This window comes from Trichoderma asperellum, chromosome 6 (assembly GCF_020647865.1).
Source record: "Trichoderma asperellum chromosome 6, complete sequence".
In the NCBI taxonomy this organism is placed as follows: domain Eukaryota; kingdom Fungi; phylum Ascomycota; class Sordariomycetes; order Hypocreales; family Hypocreaceae; genus Trichoderma; species Trichoderma asperellum.
Window position 1 is genome coordinate 4,042,686 of NC_089420.1, and position 11,455 is coordinate 4,054,140.

Genomic DNA, 11,455 nt, shown 5'->3' on the forward strand with positions numbered 1-11,455 from the left:
ATAGTAAAAGATTTTTATAGATTTTATTATATACTTACTAGAAATTTAATATAAAAAATATAATTATAATATTATTTTTATAATTATAAATTAATTTATTAAATACTTTTTATATATTTTATATATAAAAAATATAACTAGTAGTATATTTATTAATAAATTCTTTTAATATATATATATTCTTTATAGAATGCTATAAGGTATAGTTATAGATTAAAAATAATATAATAATAAATATTAAAATAAAAGCTTTAAAGTTAATAATTAAGTTTTTATTTTTATTAAGTACTTTAACTTATAGTAACTAACCTATAAGTTAATAAAGAAATATATAAGACTTTATTAAATTAAAAGAATTATTAGCAATAGCAGCTTTATATATACTTTATTTTTATTATTTTTAATTAAAATATATAATATATTTAATATTATAAATCTAAAATAATATAATAGTAAAAAATTAAAATCTAGCTTACTGTTAAATAATCTTTTTATAATAGAAAAAATATATAAAATTAAAAAAATTATAACTTATAAATATAATAGTAAAAGATATTTTTATTATATTAAATAAAAAAGCTATTTAAATAATAAAAATACTTAAATTAAAAAATTAAACTTTATTAAATATAAAATTTAATAAAAATATAATAATTAACTAGCCTTTAGCTAGTTAAAAAAAAAATATTATTAATGCTTAATAATATAATATTAAATTTTAAAATTTACTTATATTTTAATTTTTAATTTAAATTTATAAAAATATACTAGCTAGGCTATAGTTAACTACTAGCTAGTTAAAAGTAATTTAATTATAATTTACTAAAAAAGAAAAATTTAGATTTTTTTAAAAAAAAAATTAAAAGCTAATATTAAACTAAATACTAACCTTTAATAAAGTAACAGCAAGGTAGTATATATTTTATATTATAATATTTTATTAAAACGCTAAGTATTAATTTAAATTAAAACGATTTTTTTTTATTTAAACTTAAGATTTAACTAGCTGTAAACTAAATATTAATTACAGGCTATACACTAGCTAATTTACTATTTATTATCTAAAATTTCCTCTAAAGTATTAACATTCTTATACTTATTTACAATAACCTTAAAAAATTTATTTTAAACTTTATATTTATAAATAATAATAGTAGCTAATTTATTAAGTTTATAGTTTTAAGCAATAAGTTAAAAGCTAGCTATAAGCTACTTAAGAGCTACTTATATTAATATAAATAACTATACTTTTAGCTAAAATAAATAATAAATTAATAATATTAATATTAATTTTATAAAAAATATTTATATAAGTATTTTAAAGTTACTGCTTTTTAATAGCTTTTTTACTAGTAGTATACTTTATAATATAATTATATTTAAGCTTTATTACTTAAGTTTATTTATATTTAAATTACTAATACTTCTAGAATTTAAACTATTAAAGGTTAGCAGCTAGCTAGCAACTATTATACTTTTAAATACCTATTAAATAACTATATTTAATAATTAAACTTTAAAGCTTTTAAGCAATAAAAAAGGTAAATACATTAATAAATATATACTGCTTATTAAAAAGCTTATAATAAATATATTTTTTAAATATACTTAATTACTAGTTAACTATAGATTAATAACTATTTAACTTTTATTTACTTTTATTATTATAGCAGGGGTAAAGCTTTTATTTTATTCTTTATTTATAAGCAGTTAAATAGCTTAAAAAATAGTAAAAATAATAAATATAAAAAGTACAGTAATTAAGCAGTAAATTAAAAGCTAGCCTTTATTATATTAAAGTTAAAAATATATTTAATTATATTACTAATAACTATATTCTTTTTAATAAATAATAACTTAAAAGGCATAATATTAATTTTATAGTAAGTTAGTTACTAAAATAAAGCTATTTAAGGAAGGGGGTATATAAACTTTATTTAAAATAATATAAAGAAAAAAAAAAAAAAAAAAAAAAAAAAAAAGGCTGCTTTTTTATTTTTAAATTCTAGCTATAAGAAAAATACAGCTGCTAGCTAAAAGTAAAGCTATAATTGCTAAAAAAGTAAATTATAATTAAATAACTGCAAGTTAAATACTAAAAAAAAACTATTAATTACTAGGTAAATAAAAATAATAAAAATTAATTAAAAAAATTTATTTTAAAATAATATAAATATTAAAGGCACTAGAATATTATTTAAAAAAAAGGAGTATATAAAAAAAATAGTATAGTTAATTAATATATATATTATTATTTTTATTAAATTCTTTTTTAAAGGCCTTATTTTTTTTTATAATATTTTTTTTATTTACTAAAATACTTTTAATATATTTTAGCTCTTTTAAAGAATTTAAGCAGCAGTAACTTAAAAAGTTAATTTTATTAGCAGCTTATATATAAATCTAATAGTAAATTAAAAATAAAGCTTAATTAACTTAAAAAATAACTTATAGCTATTAAAGTAATAAAAAATATTAATATATTTAAGAAATTAATAATATTAAAATAAATTTAATTAATAAAAATTAAATAAGCTTTAATATAAAGAATTAGTAATTTAGTTATAGAAAAGTTATTAAAAGTTTAAAAGTCTACTATTACTTTCTGCTTGGTTTTTATAGTATAGTTTTTATATTTTTAAAGAAGTTTTTTAATTTTTATTTATAAAGAAATTATAATAAACTAGCTAAAAGTTAATAATAAAAAAATAAAAGAATATAAAAAATATTATTATATCTAGGGTTATTTTTATAATCTTTTATACTAAATAATAATATATTATTTAATAACCTTTATTTATAGCTTTATAGCTCTTTCTACCCTTGCTGTTATTATTATTTTTAGTATAAGTATAAATAATATATTTATTACTATTACTTAAGTTATAATTAGCTAGAAGTAACTTTTTTAAAAGTAACTTTAAATAAACTTATAGTATAAACACAAGCTGGCTTTATTATATTTAATTTTTAATATTAATAATAATATATATAATAATAATAAAGGTTTTTTCTAGAAGCTAATTAATATTAAGTTATAAAAGGCATTAAGTAAGTGTATATTATTATATGAATTATATATTTAGTATTTAAGGGTTTTATATAAGCTATTTACTTACTTTTATTTTTAGTAGTAGTACCTTATATTCTAGTTATAATAAAAGTATTATTTAATAGAAAGCTTAATAAAAGATATAGAAATAAAAATAATAAAAAAGAAATAAAAAGAATTTATTTTATTTTATATTTTTAAAAATAAAAAAAAATAAAACTATAAAAAGAGTTACTGCTAAATTATATTTAAATTTAATTTATTTATTTATAAAATATTGCTTAATAAAGTATTTTTTATTTATAAATTTAAAAAACTATATAAGTTATATTTAAGTAGCACTAGGTTAATATTATAAAGAAAGGGTAATATATTAGGCAATAAAAAAACTAGGATATAATTAACTAAAAATTAACTATTGTTTTTTAAGCTTAAATAAATATTCTATACTATATTAATAAACTTTAAGTTTTTAGCTAAAGATATAAAATAAAAGGCCTAATATAACTAGCTAAAAGCTAATTACTATAAAAAAAAAAAGTATAAAAAGAAAAGACTTTCTTTTGTAAAAAATAAAAAAAAAGCAAAGATAAATATAGTTTTTTTAATAATATCTAGCAGCTATTTAATAATTATAACATTCTGATCCTACACCTGGTATAGGGTAGCTAGTTCCCAAGGGATAAACCTCTAATGTTAGGTTTATGTTAGCAAAGAGATACAAGGGATTTTATAAGTAGTTTTAATTATATAGCTAATAACTTTAAATAAAAGTTTAATCTTGGTTATTATATAAATACTATATTAATAATTAATTATTTAAGCTATATTTAATAAGTATAATAAATAATCTTATATAATAAATTATTTTATTTAAATTATAGTTAGATTATAATATATAGACTTATAATAGCTTATAGAAGTAATTTAATAAAAGTACTTATAAACCATAATTTTCTTTTAATTAATCCATTAGTCTTTAGTTAATCCTTAAGTATATACCTTTAGGCTACTAATATATAAATATAGGGTTTAGGTTATAATATAATGCCCTTTCTTTATTAATTTTATCCTTAAGGCCTATAAAAGGGCCCTTCCTATATTAGTTACTTAAGTAAGTCCTTTCTTTAAACTTTCTATAATTTTTATAATACCTAACTATATTTTTAAACTAGTTTTTTAAAAAATATATAAGTGCCTTTCTTTAGCTATTACTATAGAAAAATTAAAATTTTTTATAATAGTTTATTTTTTTTATAAAAAATATAGTATAGGCAATTAATATAAAATAATAAATAATATAATATATTATAAAAAGTATATATATTATAGTTATTTTTATAATAAAATAGGTATTCTTTTAAGTGCTTATAAATTATTTTTCTTTTAAAATAAGTATAGTTTTATTAATTATTTATAATAAATTATATTACTTTTAAGTTTAAGAGATTATAATTATAAAAAAAAAAGGCTAAGGAGCAGCTTGCTAAATATTAATAAAAAGCTACTAAAGCTTTATTTTATTTATTTTATATTTATTTTTAATAAAAATCTTTAGTATTATAAAGTATTAAAATAGTAAATTATAAATTAAAGAGTTTAAATAAGTTAAATAAAGCTAAGTATATTAAGTTAAAGGCTATAGTAAATATTTAATTTAATAGTAGTATTAATATAATTAATTAAAATGCAGTATTTATTAATTTAAGCCTAGTATTTAAAGGAATTTTTTTATTAATGCTTAAGAATTAAAATATTTAATAAATTTTTATAAATTTTTAAATTTTAAGTATTTTTTTTATTTAATAAAATATTTAATATTTTAGGTTTTAGGGTTTTAATATATAGTAATAATATTTTTAATTTTATATTCTTTTTTTTAATCTTTTATAATAATTTTATTTAAAATAAATCTTTTAATTTCTTTATTAATTTATGCTTTTTTAAGTTATAATATATAAAAAACTAAATTTTAAATTTTTATTATATTTAATAAAGCTAGTTTATAATTAACTTTTTTAATTTATTTTAAAATTTTATAAGGTTTTATTTTTTTAATATTAAGTTTATTACTTAGCCTGTTTATTTTAATATTTAGTAATTTATAGCCTTATAAATATTACAGCAAATAAACTATATTTTTTTTTTAAAAAATTAATTTTATAATTATATTTTTATTTATATATTTTTTTATATACTTATTAATAAACTTAAGTTATATATATATTTCTTTATATAAATTAATTATTAATTCTACTTATAATTATACTTTTTTTAAATTAAGTTTATTTTATAGTAGTTTAAATACTTTTAGTATAAATCTATAATTTATAAAAAAAGGCATTAGTTTTATAGATTTTAATAGTATATTATTATAGTATAGTTAAGCTATTAATAGTTTTTTAATTTAATTATTTTATATAAAGTTAATATAAGCTTATAAATAGGGTTTAATAATTTAATTTATATATTTAATTTATTTATTTATTTAAAGATAATATATAATATTAAGTTTATAGTTTATTTTTAATTTAATTATAAGTTTTTATTAAAATTTAAAAATAAATGTTTATTTTTAATTTAAAATAATTTCTTTAGGTAGTTTATAATTAAAAGTAATTATTTTTATATAAATATAAGTAAAGTCTTTTAATAAATATAACTTTTTATATAGTAAAAAATAAGCTTACTTTATAAGTTAATAAATTATTATAAAAATACTATTATATTATATATTTATAAATAGTTTTTTTAATAAAGGTAAATTAATAATATAGTTAAAAGTAATTAATTTTTAAAGTTATTTTATAATAAATAATAGTTATAGTTTTTTATAAGGCTTATATTTTTCATTTTTTATTTATTAATATATATTATAATATAATATAATATACTTTATATATTTTTTAAGCTTTTTAATATTATAATATATTAAAACTTAATTATATATTTTTATTATACTTTTATATTTATACAGCAGATATTTATAAATATATTTAATTACTTTTTTTTATAGTTTTTTAAATACTTAAATTTTCTTATATTATTTAAAATGTCTTAAATCTATAATAATATTTTTTAAATATTATTTATTTTTTTAGTTTTTAATAAATTCTTTAATTTCTTTAAGTATAAGGTTACTTTCTAGGACTTTAAATATTATATAAATTTATATTTATTTAATATTTCTATTATTATTAAATTATAATACTTATACTATATATTTAAATATTTTTTATTTATAATTAACTTTTTTACTTAATATATTAGCTTATTTATTTTTTAATTCTTTATAATAAATAAGTTTAAAGTTAAATTATAAAAGAAATTTAAAGTATTTAATTTATTAGCTTAATAATTTTTATATAATAGTAAAGTAAATAAAATTTTTATAATTTATAAAAATAATAACTTTATATTAATTTTTATAATAGTAATATTTTTATTTTTTAAGTGCTTTAATAATAATTAATATTTTTTAATTATATATAATATATTATATTATTAGTTTATAAAGTTTATATAAAAAAAATATAATAAATTATAGCTTGCTGTTTTCTTTAAGTTAACTTAATACTTTTTTTATTATAAATATTAATATATTTATTTTAATTATAATAGGTTTTTCTAGGTTAAATATAGTAAAAACAGGTTCTAATATTATTGCTGTTTTAAGTTCTTTAAGGGCTTTTTATTATTCTTTCCTTTATTTAAAAAAAATACTTTTTTTTATTATATTTATTAATAAAGTAATTTTTTATATAAAGTCTTTAATAAATTTTTAATAATAATTAATAAATTTAAAAAATATTTATATTTCTTTAAGTATTATAAGCATTAGCTATTTTTTAATTATAGTAACTTTCTTAAGGTTTATATAGATTTCTTTTAAAATAATAATATATTTAAAAAATTTTATTTATTAAAAATAAAAAATATATTTTTTAAAATTAATAAAGAGTTTTACTTTTTTAAGTTTTTATAATATAAAATAAATATATTTTTTATATTTTTTAAGGGTTTTTAAAAAAATAAAAATATTATTAATATAAGCTATTATAAAGTTATTTAAATATAGTTTTAATATATAGTTTATTTTCTTTTAAAAGGATATAGGTATATTAATAAGCCTTTATAGTATAATTATATATTTATATAACTTATATCTTATAACAAATACTATTTTTTATTTATTTTTTTTTTTATTTATATAAGCTTATAAGCTTTAATAAAGTTAAGGATTATAAACTATTTCTTTTTATATAATTTATTTTTAATTTATAAAATTAATAGCAAAAGGGTTTTATTTTTAATAGTAATTTAATTTAATTTATAGTAGTTAATAATTAATTAAAGTTTATTGTTTTTTTTTAAAATAAAAATAATAAAATATTTAATAAGTAATTTTAATATATAAATATATTTTTTTTATAATTATATTTTAATTTATTCTTTAAGTATTTTTAATTTTCCTTTACTTAAGTTATATATTTTATAAAACTTTAATAATTTTTTTTTTAGCACTATTTTATAGTTTTATTTTAAATATAATAGTAACTCTTTTTTTAATTAATTATTAAAGAGTTTTTAATATTTTTAATATTATTTTAAAATTAATATTAATTATTCTTCAGGAGTAAATTCCTTTATTTTTAACTTATATAATTTTTTATTAAGTTTTATTAGTTTTTAATATAAAATAGTAATATACCTTTATATATAACCTTATTTTATTTTCTTTTTTTTTAATAATATTAAAAAAAGATATTTAAAAAATTAAAGAAAACCTTAGGCTTTTAATAACTTAATTCCTTTTTTAATATTTTTATATTAATTTTATTTAAAGTACTTTTATTATTATATTAATAAATTTAGCCTATTCTTTATTTTATATTAAGTTTATATTTATATAACTAAAGTATTTTTAAAATAAAGTTATATTTTAAAATATTAGCTATATTATATACTATATTTATAATATAGTTATTAATTTATAATAGCAGAAAATTAATCTATTACTTTATCTATTTTTTATTATATTTAAAGATATATTCTTTAATATAAAAAAGTTAATATAATTTTTTTTTTTTATATATTAATAACTATAAATATATTATAGTTATAGTAAATATATAATTACTTCTTAATTTATTATTTATTAAAATATTAAATAAATCTTTATTTAATAATATTATTAAAATAATTCTTTTATTAAAGTGCTTTTTTTTTTTTTTATTATTATATTTTAAATTAATAATATTTAAATATTATAAGTCCTTCTGCTGCTTTTTTATAAAAGATTTTAATAGTTTTTTAAATAATACTAGTTTTTAATTTTTTTATTTATATATTATAAATATTTTATTTTATTATAGTTTTTAAATTTTTTTTATTAATAATCTAGCTTTACTTTTTTAATTTCCTCTTGCTTATATTAATTTTATAATTTTCTTAATTTATATACTTTATAAAATTAATTAATATATTTAAAAAGGCTTATTTTATTTAAATATTTAAAAGATTTTAAAATAACTATCTTAAAGAATTAATATTATTAAATAGCTTTTTATATAAAGCAATATAAATTATTATAAAGTTTTAATATTATATACTAAAGGATATATATTAAAAAAATATTTTTTTTAACTTTTTATTTAAAATATTTTATATATTTATAAGTAATATAATTAATTTAGTTAATTTAATAATATAGTAAATATATTAGGTTAATATAATTATATTCTTTAATTATTTTTTTATAATTAAAGCCTTAGGTAAATGCTTAATTAATAATAATAGCTTTAATAATATATTATATTTTTAAAGTTTATTTTTATAGGTTATTTAAGTAAATATATAATATTATTAAAGTATTTTCTATATTTATATTTACTTTATTTATAATATTATATTAAAATAAATTAAATATTATAATTTTAAAAGTAAAATTTTTATAATATTATATAATATCTTAGGTTTTTTTAAAATAATATTTATAATTATATTATTTATTATTTTTATTATTTTTTAAGTTAATGCCTTTAATTAAATTTATTAAGTTTATAAAATTAACTTAAAGAATAGGTTATTAATTAAAGATTTTATTATTAATTTCTTTATTTAATATTTTAAATATATTTAAAAGTTTAAATATAAATTTATAAAAGTTATAGTTATTATTATTTTTAAAAGATTTTAATTACTTTAATAAATAAATAGTTTTATTGCTTTTATTTATAATATATATTACTTTTAGCTTAAGAATTATAAATTATTTCTTTTTTAAAAATTTATAGTTTTTAGCTTTATAATTTAGCTTTTTATAATTATAATATTTAAATTTCTTTTTCTTCTTTTATATTATATTAAAGTCTATAAATCTAGCTATATTATTATTATTTTTAATAATTAATTTTTATTATTTTTTACTTTAATTTACTTAAAATTTTAAATAATATTTCTTTTTTTATTTAAAGAAATTTATTTTTAATTTTTATAGTAAATTATTTACTTTTATATATTTTTTTATAAAAAATAAAAGATTATATTACTTTTAATTAATTTAATAAACTTTTTTTTTAATTTTAAATTTAAATTTATTATAAAATTATTTAATAAATATTAATTCTTTTTAATTAATATATATTATATTAAATTTTAAAATATTATAGTATAATTTAAATATTTTTTTTTTAATAAATAATAATAAGTTTATTTTTAGCTATTTTAATTTTTTTAATATTTTTAAAGGCTTTTTTAAATTTTTTTTAAATTTATTAAAACTTTTAAAAATAACTTTAATAATATCTTTAATAATAAAGTTATATTTTGTATAATTATCTAAAATTAATTTAAATTATTTAAAAGTAAGTTTTAAAAAATAAAATATTATAAAAAATACTTTATTTTTTTTTTTTTAAAGATAGTAAAAAAGTTTTAAAAATAAGCCTTAAGTTATATAATAAATAATTAAAGTTTAATAGGTTTATTATTATATACTAGTAAAAGTTAAAGTTTAAAAGTAACTTTAATATTTTTTTCTAAGGCTAATGCTTTTTATTTTTTATATAGTTTTTTAATAAATTTTTTAAATTACTTAATAATAAGCTTATTTTAATTAAGTTTACTAGTAAAGTTAATATTTTTATTTATATTTTTAATAAAATTAAAAGTAAAGGTATTAAAGTTATTTAAAGTTGCTATAATAATTTAAATTATTTAAAAAATCTAAAGTATTTTTTTAAATAAAAGTTATTAATATATAATATTTTAATTCTATACTTAATATAAAGTAATTAATTCTTAAAAAATAAATCTTTAATATTAGGTTTATATTAGTAAAAAAATATAAAGAATTTTATAAATAGTTTTAGTTATATAGTTAATAACTTTAAATAAAGGTTTAATTTAGTTATTATATAAATATTATATTAATAATTAATTATTTAAGCTATATTTAATAAATATAATAAATAGTTTTATATAGTAAATTATTTTATAGTTATTATTTATATAAGTTATACTATACTTAATAAAAATGCTTCCTTAAAGTTATAGTTTTATTATATAAATAAATATATATTTTATTAAAAATATATTTTCTTTAATTTAATTAATTATTTTATTTATAATTTACCTAAAGGTATATACTAAAAGAATCTTATATAGTTAATTTATAATAAATACTATTATATTATATACCTATAAATAGTTTTTTTAATAAAAGTAAATTAATAATATAGTTAAAAATAATTAATTTTTAAGGTTATTTTATAATAAATAATAATTATAGTTTTTTATAAAGCTTATATTTTTTATTTTTTATTTATTAATATATATTATAATATAATATAATATATTTTATATATTTTTTAACTTTATTAATATTATAGTATATTAAAACTTAATTATATATTTTTATTATACTTTTATATTTATATAATAAATATTTATAAATATATTTAATTACTTTTTTTTATAGTTCTTTAAGTATTTAAATTTTTTTATATTATTTAAAATATTTTAAATTTATAGTAATATTTTTTAAGTATTATTTATTTTTTTAATTTTTAATAAATTTTTTAATTTTTTTAAATATAAGCTTGCTTTTTAAAACTTTAAATATTATATAAATTTATATTTATTTAATATTTTTATTATTATTAAATTATAGTGCTTATACTATATATTTAAATATTTTTTATTTATAATTAACTTTTTTACTTAATATATTAATTTATTTATTTTTTAATTTTTTATAATAAATAAATTTAAAATTAAATTATAAAAGAAATTTAAAGTATTTAATTTATTAGCTTAATAATTTTTATATAATAATAAAGTAAGTAAGGTTTTTATAGTTTATAAAAATAATAACCTTATGTTTGCTTTTATAATAATAAT